The sequence below is a fragment of the Cibotium barometz genome, chromosome 31 (genome assembly GCF_041138505.1).
Source record: "Cibotium barometz isolate CiBa-2024 chromosome 31, ASM4113850v1, whole genome shotgun sequence".
Lineage (NCBI taxonomy): Eukaryota > Viridiplantae > Streptophyta > Polypodiopsida > Cyatheales > Cibotiaceae > Cibotium > Cibotium barometz.
In genome coordinates, this window is record NC_141076.1 from 19787051 (window position 1) to 19812465 (window position 25415).

The following is a 25415-nucleotide window of genomic DNA, read 5'->3' on the forward strand; positions in this document are numbered from 1 at the left end:
TCCGAAAAAGATGGCCTTCATCACCAAATGGGGTGCCTTCATATCCAATGTAATGACCTTTGGGTAACATTTTAGTGGATGGTTTAAGGCATTTTTGCTAAGCATTTGACAAGCTTCATGCTGGTGTTCATCGATGACTTCAATGTCTTTAGGAATTTATGCCAATACTTAACACACCTAGAGTTGTGCTCGTCAAAATTCTAAGGTTCAAGACTGAGCTTGAACCCCACAAAATGTGCATTTTCTATCCAAAGTGATATGCTCCTTGGACACATAGTATCTTAGGAAGGCATTGCAGTGCACCTAGCTAAGGTGGAGGTGATTTGGAAAGATCCAATCCCAATATGTGTGAAAGAACTGAGAAGTTTCTTGGGGCAACTCAGATGGCATAGTCGAATGCTTAGATATCTAGCACACGTAGAAATTCCACTAAACTAACAAATTGCACAAATAAAAATGCCACATTAGGACCTCAATGGAAGGCTTCTTGGGCCCTTTTATTTGGTAGTTTAAGGGAGTCAAACCTTTTCTCTTAAGAAGAAACGTTTTCTAATTAGAAGCTTCAAAACGGCTACTTTATTCGAATTTGAATTTTGGGAGGAAAATGGAATTTAAAATCTAGCGGATAAAACCATATCATGTAACATATCTATGGAAAGCTCTTGATGCGTAGATCACAAATCTGTAATCTCCGCTCAAATCGGAGCTTGTATGTAGAAGTTATGGAGGTCCGAAAATTGTAAAATTGCACCCCCCCCTTTTTGGGGAAAAAGTGCACCCTTTGACCACTCTTACACCTCTCTTAAAAACCCAACATTTCAGTCCACATGGCAACCCCCCATTTGGCTATTCCTTAATCACCTTGATTAGGCTTGGGCAAATTAAAGGGCCCAAGAAGACCCCGTTCACTTCCTAATGCTAAACGTGGAGCAACAAGTGAATCAAGCAAATCTGGAGTGGATGGTGAATGTGACATTGCATTCAGGCTACTCAAGATAATGCTGACCGAAGCTCCTATAGTCCAACAACTCAATTGAGAATTTCCATTCCATGTCTTCGTGGATGCATTAGATGTGGCAATCAGGATTGTCTTAATGCAGGAAGCCACAAAGATTTGGTTTGGTCTTGTCTACTATGCCAGCCAGAGATTATGACATGCACAGTAGAACTAATCCACTACCCATAGGGAGGCGCTTGGCATGATCTACTCAGTTGGCAAGTTTTGCCACTATGTGCTAGGCAACCATTTCACATTCCATGTGGATCATTTGGCCTTTATTTAACTTGTTGATAAATAAGAAAGACAGCCTGATGGATACTGATCCTTCAGGAGTTCATCATCGTGCATACTCCAGGAAATAGCCATACAACAGACTACTTGTCCCAATGATTGGAGTTTGGTGAAGCCTCGATTGGAGTGGCAAATGATTTACTCGATGCAAAGCTATTTAAAACAGAAGTAGTCACGCTAATATCGTAGACCTGGTACAATGAAACGTTGGCACTTGTGGCCAAAGTTTTGATGGAGAATAACCTTTCTCGAGATCAGAGAAAGTGGAAAGCTATCCAAAGCCAGTATTTCCAAGTAATAGTTGGACAGCTATACAAAAAGGGCATTGTTGATCAGATCCTATAGAGGTGCATTGCACCTCATGACCAAGAAGTTGTCCTCTGAGAATCCCATCAGGGGATCAGTTAAGGGTGGTCACTTTGTAGGGGAGGTAATAGGAAGGAAGATCCTCCAAGATGGCCTCTAGTGGTTGTCTATACTTGGTGATTTATACCAATTGGCCAAACAATGTGATGCGTGCCAATGACTCTATGAGAAGATCATCGCTCGCTAGGTTTGGATGCCCAATAGAGCTGATAAGTTACCAAGGCTAACACTTTGTGAATGAGGTCATCCAACAAGTGATCGATTAGAACCTGATCATCCATAATAAATCCATGGTCTATTACCCACATGCCAATGGTCAGGCAGAGTCCACTAACAAGATACTACAGTGGATTCTCAAGATGCTGGTAACTTTGAATCACTCCGATTAGGATGAGAAACTGTATTCGGCACAATGGGCATTTTGCACCACCTATAAGGCCTCCACAGGGATGACTCTGCTCAAGCTAGTATATGGCATTGAAGTAGTGGTGCCAATGTGATAACCATATTAGGGAGTTTGGGAAAATCCCATTACTTTGGGAATTTTCTTTTCAATCTACTTTTTGTTGTATCCAGACTATACCAATTTCAAACTTATCGGAGAATGTGGATTTAGAACCTACTCTTCAAGAACTTTCTAACGATATGTCACATGAGGGGGTTTTGATAAAATCTTAAAAAGATTCACCATGTCCCCATTTTTTGATCTTGCAAAATGAGAATTGGGATTTTCCCAAACTCCCTAATATGGTCTTAATGGAGTTCCTAGTGCCAAGCCTTCAGATCGCCATAGCCAAAAAGCTAAGTCTTGAGGAATTCCTACAGCATCTCCTAGATGAGCTCCTCCAACTAGATGAGGATAGATTCATCAATAGCTTCTTTGTGACCACAATGATCCAGAAGCGGAGAAAGAAGTGGGTGGATTGTCATTCCTAGTTTCGATTGTTTGAAGAAAAAGATCCGATCCTGCTGTTCCATTCGCGGATGGGTCCACATACGGGAAAAGTGAAGCTAAGGTGGATTGGACACTTCTGGATTGCGGAAAAAGTTCTCTGATGGAACATTCCTACTCGAGACACTCACAAGGGAGTGCTTCTAGAAGCTAGTGAATGGCTACCGTCTTCATCCGTACAATGGGCTAATGCCACCTAACCCTTTCATTTATGAGGCGGTGCGAGTAATCCATTACCTATAAATCAATCACATTAATACAGGCACACTTACAAGGACAATCATTATAGATTCGCCAAGAATGTCAAGTGATTTAATACCCCTTAATCATGATCACTCAAGGGCTGCATGGCAATCATGCATAGAACAAAGCATGATAACTATTTTTAGATTCTTCCGTAAGGTCGTTACTTTCTTCTTGTCATCTATCTTTTTGCATGCAAAGCATATTCTTGCACAAAGCTTTCAAATCTACAACCGTGCACCTACAGTAAGTTCTTTGCAAACCATCACTCTCCATACAACACTTGCTGCATTGTCTTCTTGTAGCATTGCCAAAGATAGGGTAGATGTGCATAGGTGGCTGTGAATCACTCAGATCGTATGCTTTTCTCAACCTGCCAACCTGCCATGGCACATAATCACGGTGCACCCTCAAGCTAACGAACTTGTTAGGCGATTGCAAGGGGCACAACCATAAACCTGTGTGGCATCCAGACAAAGCTCGTAGAAGCTTTCATGGCCGAATGCTTGAAGTTTCCCTGATGACCTTATAGAGATTTCCCTAGCAAAGCAGAACTACATGGTCCGACATTTTGGGGACCGAGTCACTGGAGAGCACAAACAGGGGAACGACAAGAGCGCCACAACCAGCCTCCTCTACTATAGAATGTTCCTGGAGACACTGTGGCTACAAAAAAAAACTGTAGCACATCTCAGATGCCGCCATGGGATGGATCTCGAAGGCTGAGAAAGGTGAAGACTTCAGCTCGGCCACCCTGTGCTTCACAAAGCTGCAAAAAGAGGCAACTCACCTGTAGAAGAGAAACACCCATACCAAGATGGGAAAACTGCTAGACGGTGCTTTTTCCGTTCACGTTGGGCCAATCCTGTACCAGAAATCCATACATCTACAAGGAAAAAAAGGAGTGTGCCATTGGGGCCACAATGAAATATTCATTGATGAGTAAACATGTTGTACAAGGGCAACCAACCCATCATGCCTTGATTCCTTGAAACTAGTAGACGCCCCTTCCAATGGTACTCAACCATGGTTGACGCTTTGCGTGCTCTCGCCGCGCGTAGGGCACTATGTTAGGGTGTGGTACTGCATCCTGCTTCAATTAGAGTATATATATTACAACTCCATTAATTTAATTTGGATACCATGAGTCATTTGAATACTATCAATTTACATCTACTCACCTCTAAACCTGTTTGATTCCATTCTCCATACATGGAGATGTGATTCAAGGTAATTCGACGCGCTCGTACAATGCAAGGCTTGACATCGATTACACATACACTTGATCCTTTGTCCCAACCACACATCGCCATTACGATGACGCATTGTCTCATCCTCACCAGAACTGCTTGAGGAGGTTGATGACATCCTATGTACAAAAGAGCAAACACATAATCATAATCAGTTTTCGTCGCCGCCTCTTCCAACAGAGCACTAAAGCCAAGTGCAAGGAGCAGACATGGGTGCAAGGAGCAGACACGGGTGAAGGAAACCAGCCAAAAAAAAGACTGACTTTTTCAGAGGTGAGTCAGTTTGTCCTTTGTCTTGTCTCTTTCCTTCCATGTGTTTATGCAATTGTCTCTTTTCCTTATGTGATTATCTTCGTCCTTCTCTGGTTGTGCCTGCTTCAGTACTTTTGTGAACGATTGTGACAGTTTGGGGTTTTTTTATAAGAAAGATTTGTCGGTTTTCAAAATTTTTTTTGCCTAGGCCGCATGTAGGAACGCGTGTATGTTTGCGTGTACCCTATTTGCACAGACTGTTCATGCGCATATACACGCATTTTTGGACGGATTTTTACACGCGATTGTACAAACTGTTCACCCATGCTTGCGATCCAACTCAAGAGAGAGATGATCCCATCTGCATATGGCTTGCCTTCACAAAATCATATGTGCTAGCTTGCATTTGTGCTTTGATACATAGAGTGATTCCCTTCATGGCGAGTGTGCTTTGATACATATAGTGTTTTCCTTCATGGATCCTTCATGTATATACTTTTATTTTTGTAGATTCTTCATGGATCTAGGTTCATGCGATCCATTTGCGTACGGCACTTGGATGATGGAGATGCTAAATCATTTTGGGCGCCATCCTGGTCCAGTTAAGCTTACAGAGTACATGTATGCCCATCCCCCTCCTGGATTGCCTGGTATCTATACCCCGCCCCCAAGAATCCATGTCACTCCACTGCCAACTATGCCTGTGAGTCCGGCGAGATGGCATGCAGCTTCTCCTCTTCCACGCCCCACCGAGGAGACATACCCCGTCCCAGACACACTCACGCACACCCTCCCAGGCACGGTCATGTCAGGGCTCACAACCACCATCACATACTCCCTCACAGCCACAATCACATAGACAATCCCCCAGTCGTGACTCCACCCGTAGTATAGAGGAGAGAAAACACCGCAGTAGGAAGAGTGGGAGTGGAGGATGTGGCGGGTGCTTTGGTGGGGGAGGTAGTAGGGCACGCGGTGAGAGAGGAGATAGAGGGAGAAGAGTTAGAGGAGACAGTGAGGATGAGGAGGAGGTGAGAGAGGTGGAGGGAGTGATCTGCTATGATGTGACGGATAGGGGCCGGGTAGTGATGGATGCGAGGGGGAAAGAGGTAATGGAGTACATGCGTGGGGTAGTTTCAAACTTGTACAGAAATTATTTTATTAGATTTAAAGATCAAAATAGCCGATTAGTTGGGGAGGTGATAGATGTTGTACATAGTCGGTACCCCAGTCCCCCACATGCGACATTCTCGGATGTATGGGGAAGGACGCGAATAAGGGAGATCTTAAGTGATAAAAGATCTCACCTTAAGAAACTCGCGTACGATGATGGGCTAAATGTAGCTGCGGGTGGCTATCCTGCCCGCCGAGAAACCTACCCCACTATGCACAAACGCAAGTGGAAGGAGGCAAAGAAATGAGTAGAGGGTGGCGTGAAGAGCAGGAAGCATGTGGAGGCACGCGGATCCAGATGGAGACCATTGGATCTTTGCATTTCGGATCTGGCGACGTCGAGTCATGGGAGGCAGAGTTCGTAAGTATCTTGCCACTTTATTTGATTGTTTACTTAATTCATTGATTCTATGATTGTTTTAATCTTACAAATTGTGTTGATTATGATACAACGACGGGCTATGGGGAGGAAGCCCACAGCCCACGATACTGGGTATGCTCTCGGCATAGTAGATGTGACACGTGGGCCCTCTTCAGAGCCGAGGGACGTATTACGGATGCGCAGTTTGAGATGGCCATGAGACCATACGGTCGACAGGTACTTGAAAACTCTAAACGAATGATTTTGGTTTATTGAATTACATATATATATACTTATATACTATATATTACTTGAACATGCACAAGCTGCTATTGCACGTGCTGATGATCATGCCATTGATGATCCACCCGCCGCCACTGCTCCTGCTGGACGTGAGTACTACTCATCGGACATGTATACCGATGTGAGCTCATCTGATCATGGAGGGAGCAGCGAGTCATCATCTGGGTCTGAGTAGTTCTCAGACTTATAGTATTACATTCCATATTGAGAATGTGGTTGTATATATATTTTTGTAACTGAAGCCATGGGCTACTTCGACATATGGACTCCCTTGTATATATGTGTACACATAAAATTTTGATAGTAATATTGAATCGTGAATTGATAGTATTGCATTTATGTCTGTCTTGAATCGTGTATTAACAATGTATACATTCATGTTGTTCTTGAATCGTGTAATGACAATGCACTAAATCTTCCTCGTGGATAGTGCAATGCACCCAAAAAAAATTCCAGAGAGTGCTATTGGGTGCTGGAATGCTGGAACAGCATTCAGGTACCAACAGGTACCAAATAGCACTCTCTCGATTTTTTTTTGCTCTCTGTTTGCGTGTATAGACGCGTCAACTCTGTAAAAGTCACGTGTATATACACGGAGACTCTGTGAAATGCGCGTTGTCGTGACGTGGGCGGTGTCGCTGGGAAAGCGCGAGACTTCTGGCTATGAGAGTATGTGGTTGAACTTCAAAGGGCACCACATTTATATAAACATCGTCACAATAAAAACCATGAGCAAAGAGAGCTCATAATCCCATAAACACCTTAAACCATAGCCAACAGGCCCCCAGAAACCTGTCACCTTTACTATTCACAGGCTTCCTAAAAAGACATAGATGATCATGGTTTTCCTCAGCAACATACTTCCAGATGACGTGAAAAGATAAGGACAATTGACACTGTGTAAGCTACCCTTAGGGGCTCCACAAACACAACCAATCTTTCGAGCTACTAAAATTTGTCCATGATTACTTCGAGCTCCCTGGACTACTCCACCTGCAGATTTAAGTGGAAAGCTGCTGCTAGTAACAGAATGCACATAAGGGATTCATCCACGCTCATCATGGCCCCAGCATTGTTAAACTCGCTACAATAATTTGGTGCAGAAAAGATGGTCACCAGATGCCTCTCTGCAAAGAACTCATTTACTCAATCAGTCCCAAAAGTGTAAGAGACCCCTCTGTCATTCTCACCTTCATCCTCCGCATCTTTCTTCTGATGATGCTCGTGGAAAGCATAACCCCCTGATCCAACGGCTGCCACTGCAGCTATCTCCTCCACAAGCTTGTGCCTGCCTGCATGTTCCGGATCCTTCTTGGTTTCGTGTTGCTCATACAAAGCATATGCACCAGCACAGCAACGGATCCCAATTCTCCCATATGCTCCTTGTGCTTGGAGGCCTTCACCTCTTTTCTTGCCTTCTCCTCACCATCTTCGCCATAGGTGGTCTCACTAGCATAGGCCTCAGTAGTCTGGACAGTGGTATCATCTCCATAGCCGAACTTAGACTTAGCCTTGGGAGCGCCAAAGTCATCAGTGTTACCATAATCAGAACCAGGGTTGTCGCCACCATAGCCATAGTCTGATGAAGGCTTGTCATCACCATAGCCATAATCAGACTGTGGAGGAGGGGCATCATCAGAGCAATCCTCCTCTGTGATTTGTGGCCGTGGTGGTGGCGGCCAAAAAAGCCTCAACAGATCAGAGTATTATCCATGAATGTCACCACAATCTTGATCGGGGCTTCGAGCTCCAGCAGGTTGGGCTGTTGCATGAAGATGGTCTTGGAGGTAGAGCAGAGCTGCCCCCCCTTGCCGGGGCGGGCGCTTCCCCCCCCCCTGGGTGCGCTTCACCACAAAAAACCCACACTATCACTTGCGCTCCCCGCTTCTACGTCAGCTGCGCCGACTCCATGCACTCTCTCGCATCGTCCAGAAGATGTGCTGGCAGCTGCGTGAAGGTCCACGTAGCTGGCCAGATTTATCCTTTATTTTATTTTATTTTATTTATTTTTGAAGAAAAAGGCCACCATGCTCCTTTCACACCAAAGCAAAGGCAGCCTTAACCCTTTTTACCTTTTTCTGCCCATGCATTTGAGTTCATATGGGATGGTCTGTGAGCTTCTTTCACTACATGGACGTGCCACAGCACGACATCGACCCCCTCTAAACCTGCACATCCTCCGGTATGTGCCACCAAGTTGCTATATAGGCTAATCTTCATTCAAATTTATACTGATTTGCCTTCATCTTTATCAAATTTTGGCATGTTATCTTCAGCTTTTTCATCCTCTGAACCCACATTCTCATCAAGGCTTTCCTGACGGGTTGAATTTCCTGTATTGATCATCCTGCTCATAAGAAGCCTATTTTCAAGGGTTGTTAAAACTCCGTCTCCATTCTCTTTGCCAGCTAATGCAACTTGCACAAGTGTTGGTTTGGCATCCCCCTAGTTGAAATTCTCACAGCTTTTACTTTCATAAGATACAGTTTGATTGTTCTCAGAGCAGTCCACAATTGTGTTTCTAGATTCCCCATGCGTGTTGAGAATATCTGCAAAAGATAGCATTGCATCGTAGTATTGCCCAACTTGCATGGTTAAGCCAACATCATCCTCGTTCAAATCTTCTAGTGATAATGAGGTTGAACCCCCCATTGACATTAACCTTCCCTGTTGTCTCAGAGGCTGGTGCCTTACGCTCAGGGTAGTCCATATCTCTTATCTTTGATATGCCAAGTTTTGAACACCCTGGCTGCACTCTCCAGACCCCCACATTTCGTATACATATTGATAAGGGCAATCCCTATAATGACATCTGACTGCAATCCTGCATTTCTGATGCTTGCATGGATCTCCTTGCCCTCGGGTAGATCTGCCAGAACAGAGCATGCACTAAGAATGGTACTAAATGTCACCTTGTCTGGTTCAAGATCCTTCTTTTGCATGCGTCGATAAAGTTGCATGGCCTCTTTTGCATCCCCATGCTGGATATAAGCAGCCAACATGGTGTTCCATAAGCCCACATTTTGTACATGCTTCTTGTCAAAGACCTTCACTGCGGCCTTGATACTCTCACACTTGCCATACATACTGATAAGGGAAGTCTGTAATTCTACATCATGCTCAAACCCACTATCAACCATTCTAGCATGGATCCTTTTGCCATCTTCTAGAGCTGCTGGAGAGGAACATGCAGCAAGAATTGTACTGCAGGTGCGCTTATCTGAATATATCCCTTCAGCAAGCATTTGTTGATATAACTGAAAGGCTTCCTCTGCATGCCCAACTTGTGCATATGCTGCAATTATGGCAGTCCAAGACACAACATTCCGCAGGGGCACTCTGTCAAACACCTCCTGTGCATCTTCAAGACTTCCACATTTGGCATACATGCTGATGAGTGCAGTCACCACAAATGCATTCGACTCAAATCCATGCTCAATAACTCGTGTATGAATCTCCTTACCCTGTGGTAAGTAAGATGGCTCAGTAACTGCACAAAGACTACAAACAAATGTAACCTGGCTTGGTTTCAAACCTTGTTTCTGCATCCGTCGGTAAAGATTAAGTGCATCCTTATCCTGCCCATGCTGTGTCAATGCCACAATCATGGTATTGCACAATATAGTATCCGCTTGTGGAATGTTTTCAAACACCTTGCCAGCATCCTCTAAACTACCACATATGGCATACATGCTAATAAGGGTATTGAAAACAGTAATGTTTGAGTCATGACCACTCTCAAGTAAGTGTCCATGGACCAGCTTACCCTCATGAAGAGTTTCCATACTTGAACATGCTTTTAAAACAGCAACATACATGTAATTCCCTGGAATTACACTTGTCTGTTGCAATTTGCTGAACAAATGAATCACATTTCCACCATATCCAAGCTTGCTTGCAACCGCACCCTTTGCACCAGCGGCACTATCCTGCAGCCTCTGCAAGACAGATTTGGAAGATTGATCACGTACATTCTCTTGATTACTAGCTTTATCAGTCTCCATAGGCATGGCTTCACCTTGTGCTGTCCCATCACTTGTTGGGATCTTAGCACCATAGCTAAGCTTTGAAGCAAGAGTATCTTTAAGGCTTACAACAGTACCAACAGCTCTGCCAGCGACCGTTGGCTTGCTTTCACAAGCCTTCAACTGCTCATCTCCTGCTGCTGAAAATTGTTCAGACCCTTCATTCATTGATTTAGAGGAGCCAAATATTCTCTCCTTAGCTTTCTCTAGCATGCTCTTCTTGCCCCCACTCATGTCTCTGTTCTCACATTCACCTGAGACAGATTTTACACCCATAGCACCACCACCTGCTGCTGCTGCACCAGTGACAGCAGTGTCTTTGGTGGCAGCCATCCCTTCAGAGGCGCTCTCTTTCAATGACTTCTGCTGGGCCTGCTCAGTTTCAGAAACATTTTCTGATGGAGTTGGTGTGTACCAAGCTGCAGCATTGTCTGTAGTTTTTAGAACATTATCAGTTTCATCAGATGATGGCTTATCATAATCCATTGCCATAGCACCCTCATAACCAGATGATCCTGGTGTGACAAGTAAGTCCTTGCCCTCTGCTTTTTTACTCTCTTCCACCGGAATAGCTTGAGATTCGATGGGTTTAATGTAGGGGCTCTGACCAAAACCATGAACTGCAAGATAAGGTGTCACTCCTGCAGAGATTTGTCCTGGGGCTGATGGAATTTCTTCCTGTAGCTTTTTATGAGTTTGCCTCCCCTTCCACCGATGCCTTGTACTGCTTCAAATCACCATGAGCTTCTTTTCAAAGACTCTAACTGGTTGCAGCCATTAACTGGCACATAGTTTATTCATGTATTACAAATGAGCATTCCATGTGTACATATAATGCCATCATATATGGCTTTCCTGAACAACGAGTAGAGCTTTAATCTCCATGTTCATACACTCAATTCTACAGCATTCTGCATTGGCATTCCTTTTATCCTTCTGATGTTTTGGGCTTTCTCTATGTCGAACCATTCATTCAGATTATCATTGCATACATTTAGCCCTGTTTTTCAAAGAGTTTCTTTCAGATATTCCGACAATTAGAGTACAAAGAAGTGTCCACCTTTCCGGCATTCATAAGTTCTGGAGCATTCTAACTGTTTTGCAACTTGTAGGGAAGACCTCAAGTCAATACAAGCTCCTCACCTTCCTCAGCTCTATCAAAAAGGTCGAGTGTCGTAAGCCCTTGAGACAAAGGGTTAGCTTCAAGTCACTACAAGCTCCTCTCTATCCTTGGTTATTGGAATAGATGAGTGTCATAGGCCCTTGAAGTGGCAGGAATGGATCAAGTCATTGCAAGCTCCTCTCCTTCCTCAGCTCTATCGAGAAGGATGAGTGTCACAAGCCCTTGTTGCCCATTCTACAGTCCTAAGAGAGAACTACAAGTCTATAGAAGCTCCTTGTTACCCCCTTCTCTTGAGGTGAACAAGTGTCATAAGCCCTTGTAATCCTTCTTCTTCCCTAATCCACCTGGGTCAAATGGTACCAACAAATCATACAGGCTCTGCTGCCTGTACCCTTAAGGAATACCCTCTAGATCATAGGCCATCAAGGTTTTCTGCCTCATACATATGCTGAAATCATCACATACATAGTTCACGGGGATTTCACCACACTCTCACCCCAGCAACTTCACGTCAGGTTCACCAAAGAATGTCGTGACGTGGGCGGTGTCGCTGGGAAAGCGCGAGACTTCTGGCTGTGAGAGTATGTGGTTGAACTTCAAAGGGCACCACATTTATATAAACATCGTCACAATAAAAACCATAAGCAAAGAGAGCTCATAATCCCATAAACACCTTAAACCATAGCCAACAGGCCCACAGAAACCTGTCACCTTTACTATTCACAGGCTTCCTAAAAAGACATAGATGATCATGGTTTTCCTCAGCAACATACTTCCAGATGACGTGAAAAGATAAGGACAATTGACACTGTGTAAGCTACCCTTAGGGGCTCCACAAACACAACCAATCTTTCTCTACTAAAATTTGTCCATGATTACTTCGAGCTCCCTGGACTACTCCACCTGTAGATTTAAGTGGAAAGCTGCTGCTAGTAACAGAATGCACATAAGGGATTCATCCACGCTCATCATGGCCCCAGCATTGTTAAACTCGCTACAATAATTTGGTGCAGAAAAGATGGTCACCAGATGCCTCTCTGCAAAGAACTCATTTACTCAATCAGTCCCAAAAGTGTAAGAGACCCCTCTGTCATTCTCACCTTCATCCTCCGCATCTTTCTTCTGATGATGCTCGTGGAAAGCATAACCCCCTGATCCAACGGCTGCCACTGCAGCTATCTCCTCCACAAGCTTGTGCCTGCCTGCATGTTTTGGATCCTTCTTGGTTTCGTGTCGCTCATACAAAGCATATGCACCAGCAGCAAACGGATCCCAATTCTCCCATATGCTCCTTGTGCTTGGAGGCCTTCACCTCTTTTCTTGCCTTCTCCTCACCATCTTCGCCATAGGTGGTCTCACTAGCATAGGCCTCAGTAGTCTGGACAGTGGTATCATCTCCATAGCCGAACTTAGACTTAGCCTTGGGAGCGCCAAAGTCATCAGTGTTACCATAATCAGAACCAGGGTTGTCGCCACCATAGCCATAGTCTGATGAAGGCTTGTCATCACCATAGCCATAATCAGACTGTGGAGGAGGGGCATCATCAGAGCAATCCTCCTCTGATTTGTGGCCGTGGTGGTGGCGGCCAAAAAAGCCTCAACAGATCAGAGTATTATCCATGAATGTCACCACAATCTTGATCGGGGCTTCGAGCTCCAGCAGGTTGGGCTGTTGCATAAAGATGGTCTTGGAGGTAGAGCAGAGCTGCCCCCCCTTGCCGGGGCGGGCACTTCCCCCCCCTGGGTGCGCTTCACCACAAAAAACCCACACTATCACTTGCGCTCCCCGCTTCTACATCAGCTGCGCCGACTCCATGCACTCTCTCGCATCGTCCAGAAGATGCGCTGGCAGCTGCGTGAAGGTCCACGTAGCTGGCCAGATTTATCCTTTTTTTTATTTTATTTTATTTATTTTTGAAGAAAAAGGCCACCATGTTCCTTTCACACCAAAGCAAAGGCAGCCTTAACCCTTTTTACCTTTTTCTGCCCATGCATCTGAGTTCATATGGGATGGTCTGTGAGCTTCTTTCACTACATGGACGTGCCACAGCACGACAGCGTGTATAAGCACAGCTAAACTGACAAAATGCGTATATAAGCTGCCCTCGTATCAGCGCGTCTGACTGCATCTATACACGTGCTTTTACACGCATGTCTCTGGCCGCGATGATAGTGTTCCACGGGAACACTCACCGGAACATGGATTATGGAAGGAGGCCGGAAGCAATTAACGCAAGAGAGCGAGATTGTAGCCATGGGAACATAAAGACGCACATAATTTTTTTATATTTTTGTGCCAAAGTGCAATGTAAATCGTTTTAGGCCAATGTGGGTTCTAAATGAGAGTTCTAAGCTTTTAATTCAAATAGTCCCTAACTTCTCATGGATACACAAGGAGGTTTAAGCCTTATGCATAAGGAGGTTTAAGTATAAGCCTCTTATGCATAAGCCTCTTAGGCTTATGCATAAGAAAGAAAGAGAGAGAGAAGAGAATACCATTCAAAAACTTTAATTATAAGAAGTTTATGCATCAGAGAGATAGAAAGAGAGAGTGAAGAGCATACCAATCAAAAAACCCTAATTCTAAACATACCATTCAAAAACCATGAATATATGAAGAGGTGGGAGAGACAAGTGGGGTAGAGATTACCTTGTGAGGAATCGTCCTTAGGAGGAGACTTGGGACAAGACTTGAGAGGAGACTTTGTGAGGAGAGGACAAAGGGTGAGGTGTAACCATTCATGAGGAAGAGAAGCGAAAATAGTTGCGGGGTCAACACGGGCAAGATTATTTGATTTTTTTTTAAAACAGAGAGTCAATACTCGCGTCTACAGAGGCGTCTATATCATATAGACGCGTCTATAGACACACCTATAGATGCGAGTATAGACTCGCGTCTATATTCGCCTTTAGACGCACTTATAAACGCACATATAGCTGTGTAAAGCCCGCCAAATCGTAAATTCATCCATGGCCCTTCTCTCACTTCCATCTCTCTCTAGTTTACAAGTCTATGTTCTCATTCTCTTGTAGTGCAGTCAAACATTCTATCGTCTAATTCTTTACCCCACCAAACATGTATATTCTATGATTCTTATTATACTAAGGCGATCATGTATAATTAAGAAAGTTAAGAATTACTCATCATTAAGTGCATCCTATATCCACTCAGATTCTCTCATATACACACTTATTGATTTATTTATTTAATATCAAAAGAACTTAAAGCAAAATAATAAAAAGAGTATTTGTGTACTTCCCCGATATATTTTCTGATGTCTTGATTGATAAGGAATCCATGTCTACTCTTCAGAAGTTGTGGAAGAGTTTTTTGTAGATTTGGTAAGCCTCTCAGATTTGTTGTCAGTGTTGCAACCTCAAATAGGTTTAACTTGGCACATAGTTATCAGAAACTAGTCATGTGGGTACTTAAAATTACGAGAACATGTGCGGTTGTAGGTAATCCTTGGCCTTGCGCTATGCTACAAACATTGCACAAAAGCTATGGTGCATAACATTGTCCATGTACACGAGTCCCCTACTGTTTCAAGCACAATTAAATCCAGTGTAGCTCTAATCTTACTCGGAAGAATGATATATTTTTGTAGTTAGCATCTTGTAAAAGGGATGGCATTTTGATGGAAAATTTTGATTATAATACTCATTTCTACCCTGTATGTAATACGATACGAATAAATGATATTTGTTTTTGCAATATATGGATTCAAGTGTCATTTTGCCATGATTGGTGTTTTTAGTTATTTCCCCAACTATCATTTGATGTCAAAATTGTGGATTATCAAGCAAGGGAGATTGTCAAGTATTGTAGAATTGAGTTTTTTGGACAAAAAAAAAAGTGGGCCAAAAGGGTGCAAAAACGCCCTATGTGAGGTGCCCAGATGAGGAATTTTGCACCCTTCTGGCCTGAGTGAAACACCTCCTAAAATTAGGGTTTCTTATAGTGATGATGTTTTCTTGAGCTCTGTATTATAAGGAGATTTTTCTCTTTGGGCCATTTCATACATTCGAGGCCATGGTGCACACGAAGCAGACTATGAAGAAATTCACAGAAGAGGAGATGAGAAGAAGGGAGGAAGCAGCCACCGAGGACATTGTAGAGGAATTAAATGCCTCCATCAGAAAAAAGGAGGGTGCTTGTGGATTATAACAACATCGACAATAGCAGTGACAATAGCAATGACACCATTCAGAGACCGATTCGGAGAGGACTGAGTCATAGGACAATAGGCCATTGGGGGAGTCCACATGGATTGCCATGGAGATTCTAGCACACCTAATAGTATCCTTGAAGTCTTTGCCCAGAGTTTGTGCCCCTTCTAGATAGCCAGAGGCCAGCGAGACTCCCAAAGAGCTCGAACAGTGAGAGAGAACACCGTCACCATAAGAGCACATTTTTCAAGCCCCTGCAAGCAAGGCCCCCGACCCCCCCAAGCTCTTCCGCGTGGTCCATGTTGCAAAATGTGCTCCGACTTTAAAGTATTCTAGGAGATACACCATTACCAAAATTCGATAGAGCTACTAGCTCCAGAGATTTGCACGGATGTGTAAGGAAATTCTATGGGATTATAAGATGGGATGTTGTATGCAGTCCGTTTCCCTCGAAGCATTGAGGCAACAAAAGCATACCTGGTCACTCTTTTTGAAGACACTAACCTCTGCATAATTCATGCCAAGCAAGAAAACATCATGAGAAAGGACATGCAATTGGCACGGTTAATTCACAGAGAAAAATGGCCGTAGAAATAGACCGTCTAAGTTTTGATGAAATTATCTTATCAAGTACAAATGTAGTATTTTTTCAATTTTCAATGCAAGAAAACTTTTTTGTCTTTGTTTCATAGTTTGCAATTGAGTGTTTGATGCGATGAATGCTATACTCGGTCTATGAATTTAGGGTATGTTTGGTCTATGAGTTCACGCTACGCGCGATTGATAAATTTATGGGATTCTCAGTTTATGAGTTAAATACATTCTTTTAAATGGAAGAACAAAGTATACAAAAGATAGGCTAGAAGGGTGTGAAAAAGGCCTGTGTGGGAGGCCCGCATGTGGCATTTTCAATGGCCTCTTTGGATTTCTATGTTTTGTGCAATGTTTGTGGATTGACCACCCTAGGCAAGAAGACTATCTAGAGTCCAAAGGAGCCAAACCTGGAGGAGATGATTGACATGTGATGAGACCAGGAAGTGTGCCTCTATAGTTCTTGTACTGGTCCTCACCACTACTACCCACCACTACTCTTAAGGCACCACAACCTCAAGGGGTTCACCTAATATGTAATTATAGCACTTACATTCAAATTAAGGGGTTTTTAAATTCAAATTTTTAATATAAATTTACATAAATACATTTATAGAAGTGTTTTTTTAAATCAGTTTTGAAAAAAACTCGTAAGTCCATAAAGATAAAGGGGTCATTTTATTGTTAAAAATTCACAGGTAAGGGGTTTTTTAACTACCCCTTGCACGCACGTGATACATAGGGTTTCTTTAGTAGTGCACCACTTGAGACCACAACCAAGAAAAAAAACCCTTCTCAGACTCAACTTTCCTAGACTCCAGGATCTAGCCCTGGACAATCCACCTCTAGATCAATCTTCTACTCAGAATCCACCAAAAACAACAAGAAGTCCTTTGTTTTGGGCCCTGCATAGTGTTGGCATCCTTGCTCAATTCCAAATCACGTCCTCTCAAGGGATATAGTCGTGTGTATGGATTACTGGTAGAAAGTGATAGATCTCCAAAAGCATCAACCAGTTGTGCACAACAATCTACTGAAGAAGGCAGTATACCCTGTACCAAAATAGTCCATATACACAACTTCAAGACAGCTCTTTCCAATCATGATCCTCATCTACAAAACTCTCAAGGCTTCTAGAGTAGCAAGAGCATAAGGTCCTAAAAAGGTATGAACCCTCTCTTGTCAAAAAAACTTTTCAACTGTCAAGAACATCACCAATGAGGATGGCCATTACACCACGTGTCAAGTAGCCCCATACCAGTCCAAAACAACCCTCAACACTTGGTTTCCAGCCAGCTAGAACCCCAACTATAAAACCCCAAAACTTTCCAAGATTCTATAGGAGCAAGAATAGAGTCCTCTTAGAGTTCTTAGACCATTCCTTGCCAAAACAAACCTCTCCGTTGTCGACAACACTATAGAGTAGAGATCTCATATAGTGTGGAAGCGGTCCACAACCAAGCCACAATCCTCTTTCTTGACAACTGAGAACCCTCCCACCAAGTTTAAAATGCTTCCAAGCTTCATTAGGAGAAAGATCAAAGAGTCCTTAGAAGGTTATAGCCATCTCTTTCCCAGAGCACCTTTCAATTGTGGACAGTATCCCCTAGGGAAAATGACTCCACATAGTTTGGATACAGTCCAAAACAGCCCTTTTCAACCAAATGGCAAACATATTTACCAATTCCAAACCTCAACAAACTTATATAGACAGTAGGTACACATGCTGGCCTTCAAACATGTGCAAGGCAAACTCCCTAGCCCTTTCAAAAGAGGTGCAGCAGCCCTGTAGAAGATTGATGCTTGAAAAACAACAAGAATAGTAAATCCACTCTTAAGACCTACTATTGACCAGTAACAAAACATGGGACCAACCCAAACTCTTCAAAAAACATAGATGCATTTGGTAGTATCTTCTATCTAGAGGGGGAAGTAGTATCTTCTATCTAGAAGGGGAAGTAGTAAATTGAGAGAGAACCAATCTGTAGGGAATCTATAGCCTACTGGAAACAAGGCACTAGGTTGTATCCTTCAGAAAGATGAAGAGAAATTAATGGGAGAAACATAGTCAGAAAACACTTTTCATGAAGGATGATTGCGCAAAACTTATACAGTTTAATTCCCACAAATACATTAGAACATGATACCACTGAAGCTGCAAACTGAGAAACATAGAAACATGGGAAAGATAGAGAAAGAAAAAAACTCAAACAAAATAATCTTCTTCCACACAAAACACTGCTCTAACAAGGTTTCTTTGAGCTTCCTCAAGATTTAGCTCTTCTCACCTCTCTCTTATATGTGCAAAATTCCCACGCATGCAAAAGATCCTCCTTTTCTATAAAATTACGATGATCAACTTAGCTCCTAGCCTCTCCTTTTCTTACTAAAATTGACCAAAGTTAGCTATACTAGAAGGTGACCATGCAAAATCTCCTTATTTCCTATGGTTCTAATCATGTATAATAGGCTTATTCTGATTTTAGAGGGTTGGGCAGGCACATATCTTGGGGGACTAGGACTTGGACACTAAAAAACCCATCATTATTTGTCCACCAACTCCCCTCCTTTGGTAAGAGAATTCATGCTCAACCACATCTTGTTGGCTCACCACGATGGTCCTTAATGAAAAAATAGATCCAAATCCTAGGAAGTGTCTTCGGGATCAGTTGGAACATGTGCAACAATATGCAGGCTGGCATCCATCACCACTGAATCCTTCTTGATAGTCATGATCTTCCACCAGTATGGCTTGAGTCTATTCCATTCACTCTCTTGAAATGTTGCTGATCATCCAAATCAGCCAGCTAATATGTACCATTCTCATATGCATGCACCACCTTGAATGGTCCCTCCCATTTGATCTCAAACTTGGTCTGGAAGGTATTATCCAGCCTATTTTTGTACCTGAGGACAAGATCTCCCTCCTTAATGCCTTTTTCTCTATTATTTTGATTAAAATATTCAGCCCTCTGGTTGCTTAGCTGAATGTAATGATCCAAGGCCAATTGGAATTCTTGGAGATCTAATAGTCTCTCAACATACTCATCCTAGCCACTTTCTTGATGCTTCAAAAGAAACTACAAACTAGGTATCTCTACCTCAATAGGCATCATCGCCAAATATAAGATGACAAGGTGAGAAATTAGTGGCTAATTTGATTGGGGTCCTATAAGCCCAAGATACATGGAGATCCCATTGCTTGGGATGCTCTTCCAAACATTTGTTGGTCCACATAGTGCACAATTCTCCATTAAAACCTCTCCACTAGCCCATTGCATATGAAGTGGAATACTTGTGTGTAATATGTAATCTTTGCATCAGCTCTTGTACTACCTCTCCCCTCAATCCTGGCCCCTAGTCAATTAGTAGCTCCAAAGGCATGCCAAACCTGGCATATACATCCTCAAACACAAACCTTGCTACCTCTTTAGCACAGTTATGTTTCTCACACACCTGACTTCAGCCCATCTTGTGAGATAATCCACCCCAACTAGTAATATGAGTCTTACCCTTGGTAGTAGTGGGAAAGGACCAATGGCATTCAATCCACACTTTTGAAAAGCTCCATAGGACATAATGCTCTTCCTTATCTCATATTGCAAAACTCTTTTACCTTGCTTTCTGACAGGGCTGACAACTCCTGCACCAATGATATAGATCCCTCCTTAAGCTAGGCCAAACATATCTAGCTGTTAAGTTGTTAACTTGAGGGAAAAATTTCCCCCACAAACCCCTTCATTGGCACGAGGAGAAAATGGCTTCCCTGCTAGGAACTCTCTTCAAAATCAAGTCTTTTTCCTTCATGTACAACTGGTCATTCATAATGATATATTGCAAGGCTTTCCTTATGAATCCATACTTTTGTCTCTTGGATATACCTTAAAGTGCATGTCTTGTATGTAAGAAGTCTTATATCTCCTATAAATTTTCCTTCTAGCATAACGGGGATGGGCAACAATAATGACATGTACATCCAAGTCCTTGCCCAGCTACCCTTTTGCCAGTGCATCTAAAGCTTATGCTGATTCAACCCCCTCCTTACATGCTGAATTTGCACTTCTTGGAATCTATGTAGCATACTTTTTATCTAGAAATTCCACTCCTTTAGTGTGGGGTTTTTGGCCTTCCATACAGCTTGAATCTGCCTAATAACTAGCAAGTTCTCCCCTTTGATGATGATCCTACTCATCCCCCTCTTTATGCATTATTGAAGCCCATATTCCAAGGCTGCATACTCAACTTCATTGCTGGTCAATACTTGTAGCTGAATCCCCCCTTTGAACACCTCTTTTTCCTCTGGATATTTATGGGTCCTTCCATCTAGTCACTTTATTCTTTGCTATTGTCTTCTCCATCAATACTGCAGGGTTCTACATGTATGTCAATATTTCAACCAATGTAGCTCTAGTGCCGCTCTCCACCAAACACGTAAAGTGGAACTCCTACAACTCTATTCACAATTTGGATAACATTCTGGAAGGGATATCATATTGGATAAGATGAGGGAGAAGAGAATAATAGATCAAGATGGTGAATGGCTTAGGGAGCAGATAGGACCTAAATCTTCTAAGAGCAAATGTAAAAGCCACCATGACTTACTCTACCTATGAATATGCCCTCTCCCCTTGTGTTTTAGTCCTGTTGGCAAAGTACACAAGCCTCATGTATGAATGCTCCTTCTCTCTATTGCAAAAAAATTACACCCACAACATTCTCACCCACACTTGGGTTCACAAAAAACTCTTTGTCCTTGTCAGGAGGCATAATCACTAGTATGGTACTCAGAATCTCTTTCCCTTGCATGAAAGCCTCTTCCTCATTATTCTCCCAACTAAATGGATCCCTCTCGGATGATTGTTGCAAAGGATACAAAGCTTGAGACAAAAGGAAAATAAACCTAGCAAGATACCTAATGTTGTGAGTGAAAGTTAGCATTTTCTTTACATCTTGAGGAGCCTCCAATAGTAGCAAAGCTTTAACCTTTTCTGATCAATCAACCCTAACACCAAATTTCCTCTCCACCAGTCATGTCCTGCCTGTTGAAAGAACGGTAGAGGGGGAGGAGAGACACACACAGGAGCAAACCCTAATGTATATTGCAAACCCTAACCATAGAGGGAAGCCATGTCCACTCTCACACAAAGCATAATGCACAAATCCATAATCCACACAACACACAATGAGTTGTGTCCACACTCTACTAACCCTAGCTAATGTCCACACACACTATGACCAGCTGGACACGCAGTCATTTATGTCTCACACATGTTCCTACCTAATCTGCCAGCACATAGCATAGCTAGCTCACACTGACATCGAGCTTGAATCTCAACAGCCCCTCTCAAGCTCATGATGTACTGCCGATGAAGATGTAGATGAGCTTGGGATATCAAGACTCTCAACACTCCCCCTCAAGCTCATCCCATGTACTCCCAACATAGTCCGGAAGTACTCAAACTTCTCCCTGCTAAGTGGCTTCGTAAAGATATCAGCCACCTGCTCATCAGTCTTCACATACTGAAGATCAACTGTACCATCCAGCACCTTTTCTCTGACAAAGTGATAATGGACCTCTATGTGTTTGGTCCTCGCATGAAACACTGTGGATTCTTTGCCAACTGTATACTGCTCATGTTGTCACAATGAATGACAACTTTCCCATCAAGAGGCTCACATAAATCTGCCAAGAGACTTTTTAACCATATAGCCTCGCAAGTAGCAATGGCTGCTCCTCTGTACTCAGCCTCTATACTAGATAAAGCAACTGTAGGTTGCTTTTTGCTACTCCAACTCACCACAGCACTTCCAAGTGTAAAAGCATATCCACTAGTAGACCTCCTGTCATATGCGCTACCTGCCCAATCAGCATCTGTGTAGCCATGTATGTCCAAGCTTTTACCACTCTCATAAAATAAACCATAACGTGCTGTGGTTTTCACATATCTCATGATGCGTCTCACTGCATCCAAATGTGGTTTCCTGGGGCTCTGCATAAACTGGCTCACTAGCCCCACTGCATAACTCAAATCTGGGCGTGTGATAGTCATGTATATGAGACTACCAACCATCTTCCTGTACATAGAAGGATCATCCAATTCCTCGCCATAATCAGCCCGCAACTTCACATTTTGCTCCAATGGTATACTCATAGGCTTACACCTTGTCATGCCATACTTTGCCAACATATCCAATGCATATTGGTGCTGTACTAACCAAGTACCTGCATGATCTTTCACCACTTCAATGCCAAGGAAGTATCTCAACTCACCAAGATCTTTCATGTCAAATTGCCCACTCAAAGCTTTCTTGACATGCATCACATCTGCACCATGATCACCTGTGATAATCAAGTCATCCACATAGATGACTAGTGAAACAATCCCATGCTGTGTCTTCTTCACATAGAGTCAAGAATCTGCTGTAGAAACCTGAAAACCAAGTACGTGAGTGGGATATCTAGGGTGTACATACCCTTCTGGCTGTGCCATGTACACTTCCTCTTGTAGATCTCCATTCAGAAATGCATTCTTAACATCCATCTGATGCATTTCCCAGCCATTAGCTGCAGCCATAGCAATGATTTCTCTCACTGTGCCCATCTTAGCCACTGGACTAAACGTCTCATCATAATCCAATCCTTGGGTCTGTGCATAACCCTTTGCTACCAATCTTGCTTTATGTCTTTCAATAGAACCATCAGATTTGCACTTCACTTTGTAAACCCATTTACATCCAATAACATTCTTGTCCTTTGGTAGTGCAACCAAGTCCCATGTATCATTATGGACCAATGCGTCCATCTCAACATCCATTTCTTTTTCCCATACATGCTCTCCAATAGCCTCTGTATAGCATGTAGGTTCCACATGCTTCACCATAGATGTCATGTATGCATAGTGCATAGCAAAATCTCTATATGTCAATCTGTCAACAGGATATCTGACTCTCTAGGATCTCCGCAATGCCTGCGGGTCACTCTGTACACCTGTAACTCTAGCATGTGGTGGCACATATCTGTCCTGTCTAGCACCAGGTGTGCGTAAAACAGGTATGCCAAGCTCCTCATCCAAACTTTCAGAACTGGATGACTCATATCTTGTGATTCCAATTCCTTCGAATTTCTTTTTGCCTTTATCCATAGCACTACTCCCAGTGCTTACACTCTCATGCCTCAAATGTCCTGACCATGGACGTACACTGCTACTCTCAGCTTCTGCCTGCTGGCCCAGACATAGTAGTAGAACTAGAACTTGCTTGTGGTGGCAAGTTCACATGAACATCAGCCTCAAGTGACTCAATAACACCCTCATCTTTTGCTTTATACCAACTAGCAAGCTCATCAAACACCACATCACGTGAGATGACCACTTGTCTAGTTTGAGGGTTATAACATTTGTAGGCCTTTCGATCCTGTGCATATCCAACAAATACACATTTCTCTGCTTTAGGATCCAACTTCCTTCTTCTTTCATCAGGCACATGCACATAAGCTATGCATCCAAAAACTTTAAGATGTCCAATGTCTGGCCTGTAACCTGTGAGCCGCATCTCTGGCATGCTTCCATGAATGGCTGCTGTAGGTGTTTTATTCAATATATAAACTGCAATAGCACATGCTTCTGCCCAATAGTAATCTGGCATGCTCTTTTCATTAAGCATTGCCCTTGCCACTTCACATATGACTCTATTCTTCCTCTCAGCCACACCATTCTGCTGAGGTGTATACCTGCAAGTCAATTGTCTTCTTATTCCATGCTTCCTCAAGAAATGTTCAAAAGCTTTTGAGGTGTATTCACCACCTCCATCTGTCCTCAGACATTTAATCCAACAGCCATACTGCTTTTCTGCAAAAGCTTTGAAATCCATGAATTTTTCCAACACTTCACTCTTCTCTTTCAGAAAGTATATCCATGTCATCCTGCTGAAATCATCTATGAATGTAACATAGTATAAACTGCCTTTGATAGATGGGTTTTGTGCAGGACCCCATACATCACTGTGTACTATCTCTAGTGGCCTGTTACTCATATTTCCTTCTCTAGGGAACCTCAAACTGACAGGCTTCACAAACATGCATATGTCCATCATATTTGAACCTAGGCAATCCATTGACAATGCCTCTTGTTTGCATGTTCTTTAATCTCTGTATATTGACATGGCCAATCCTCTTGTGCCACATATCAATGTCCTGTACCACATTCGTGCTCTTTGAGAACATGGCTGATTTTAGCTCAGGAATTCCAGCATCCAGCTTAAACAATCTTCCTTCTTTCTTGCCTTTAGCAATCACTCTACATCCATGTTTAAAGTCTTCAACGAAGCATCCATGCTCATTGAATCTAACCTGTAATCCCTGTTCCACCATTTGACCAACTGAGGCCAAGCTTTTAGTGATCGAAAGGCACATACAGCACATCTGACATAGACTTTGTCTGACCATTATGCATGACCAATGGTACACTTCCAACATGTGTAATGACATGCTGGGTATTATCACCTGTTTCCACATAGCCTTTGACATCCATTGGCTTCATATGCTCAAACCATTCACCATGACATGTCATATGGTTTGATGCTCCTGAGTCCATGTACATGTATCATCATTCTCAGCATTTGTTGTCATAGAACCCACAACATGCTTCATGGCAAACAAATGATTTGTAGTTCCATCATTGCTACTTCATGCATAGTTACCACCATGTTGTGCATAGTTTCCACCATAATGACCACCACGTTGTGCTCTTCCCCCTCTCAAATCATTCTGTTTGCGAAAGCAATCTCTCGCCATACGACCATATTTGCCACAATAATGGCATTCCACATCTTGCATAGCATTTTGTTGGCCTTGCCAACGTCCTCGACCACGGGGGTTACCTCTGCCTCGCTGAGGTGCATAACCACGACCACCTTGAGCACCATATGAAGGCTGAAAATTCTGTTGTGGAGGCCTATCCTGCCATCCACGACCATTACCACCACGTCCAGGTGATGCAAATCTCCCCCTGCCTCTAAAGCCTCTCTGCGAGTAGAAAGCCTGATTTCTGCCATCATCATGGCTAGTAGATGCATCCAGAAATGAATCACTGAGCTTGATTTCCTCAACCAATAAGAGTGAAACCAACTCATCGAAGTCGGGTAAACCTGTACTCCTCACTGAGATAGATGTATCAAAAGATTTGTATTCCTTGCCAAGACCACGCAAGGTAATATCCACCAAATCATCATCAGGCATGGGGGCATTTATTGTGGCCAATGCATCTGCAAACTTCTTGATTTCTTGCACATAATCATGTATGCTCCTTTTATTCCTTT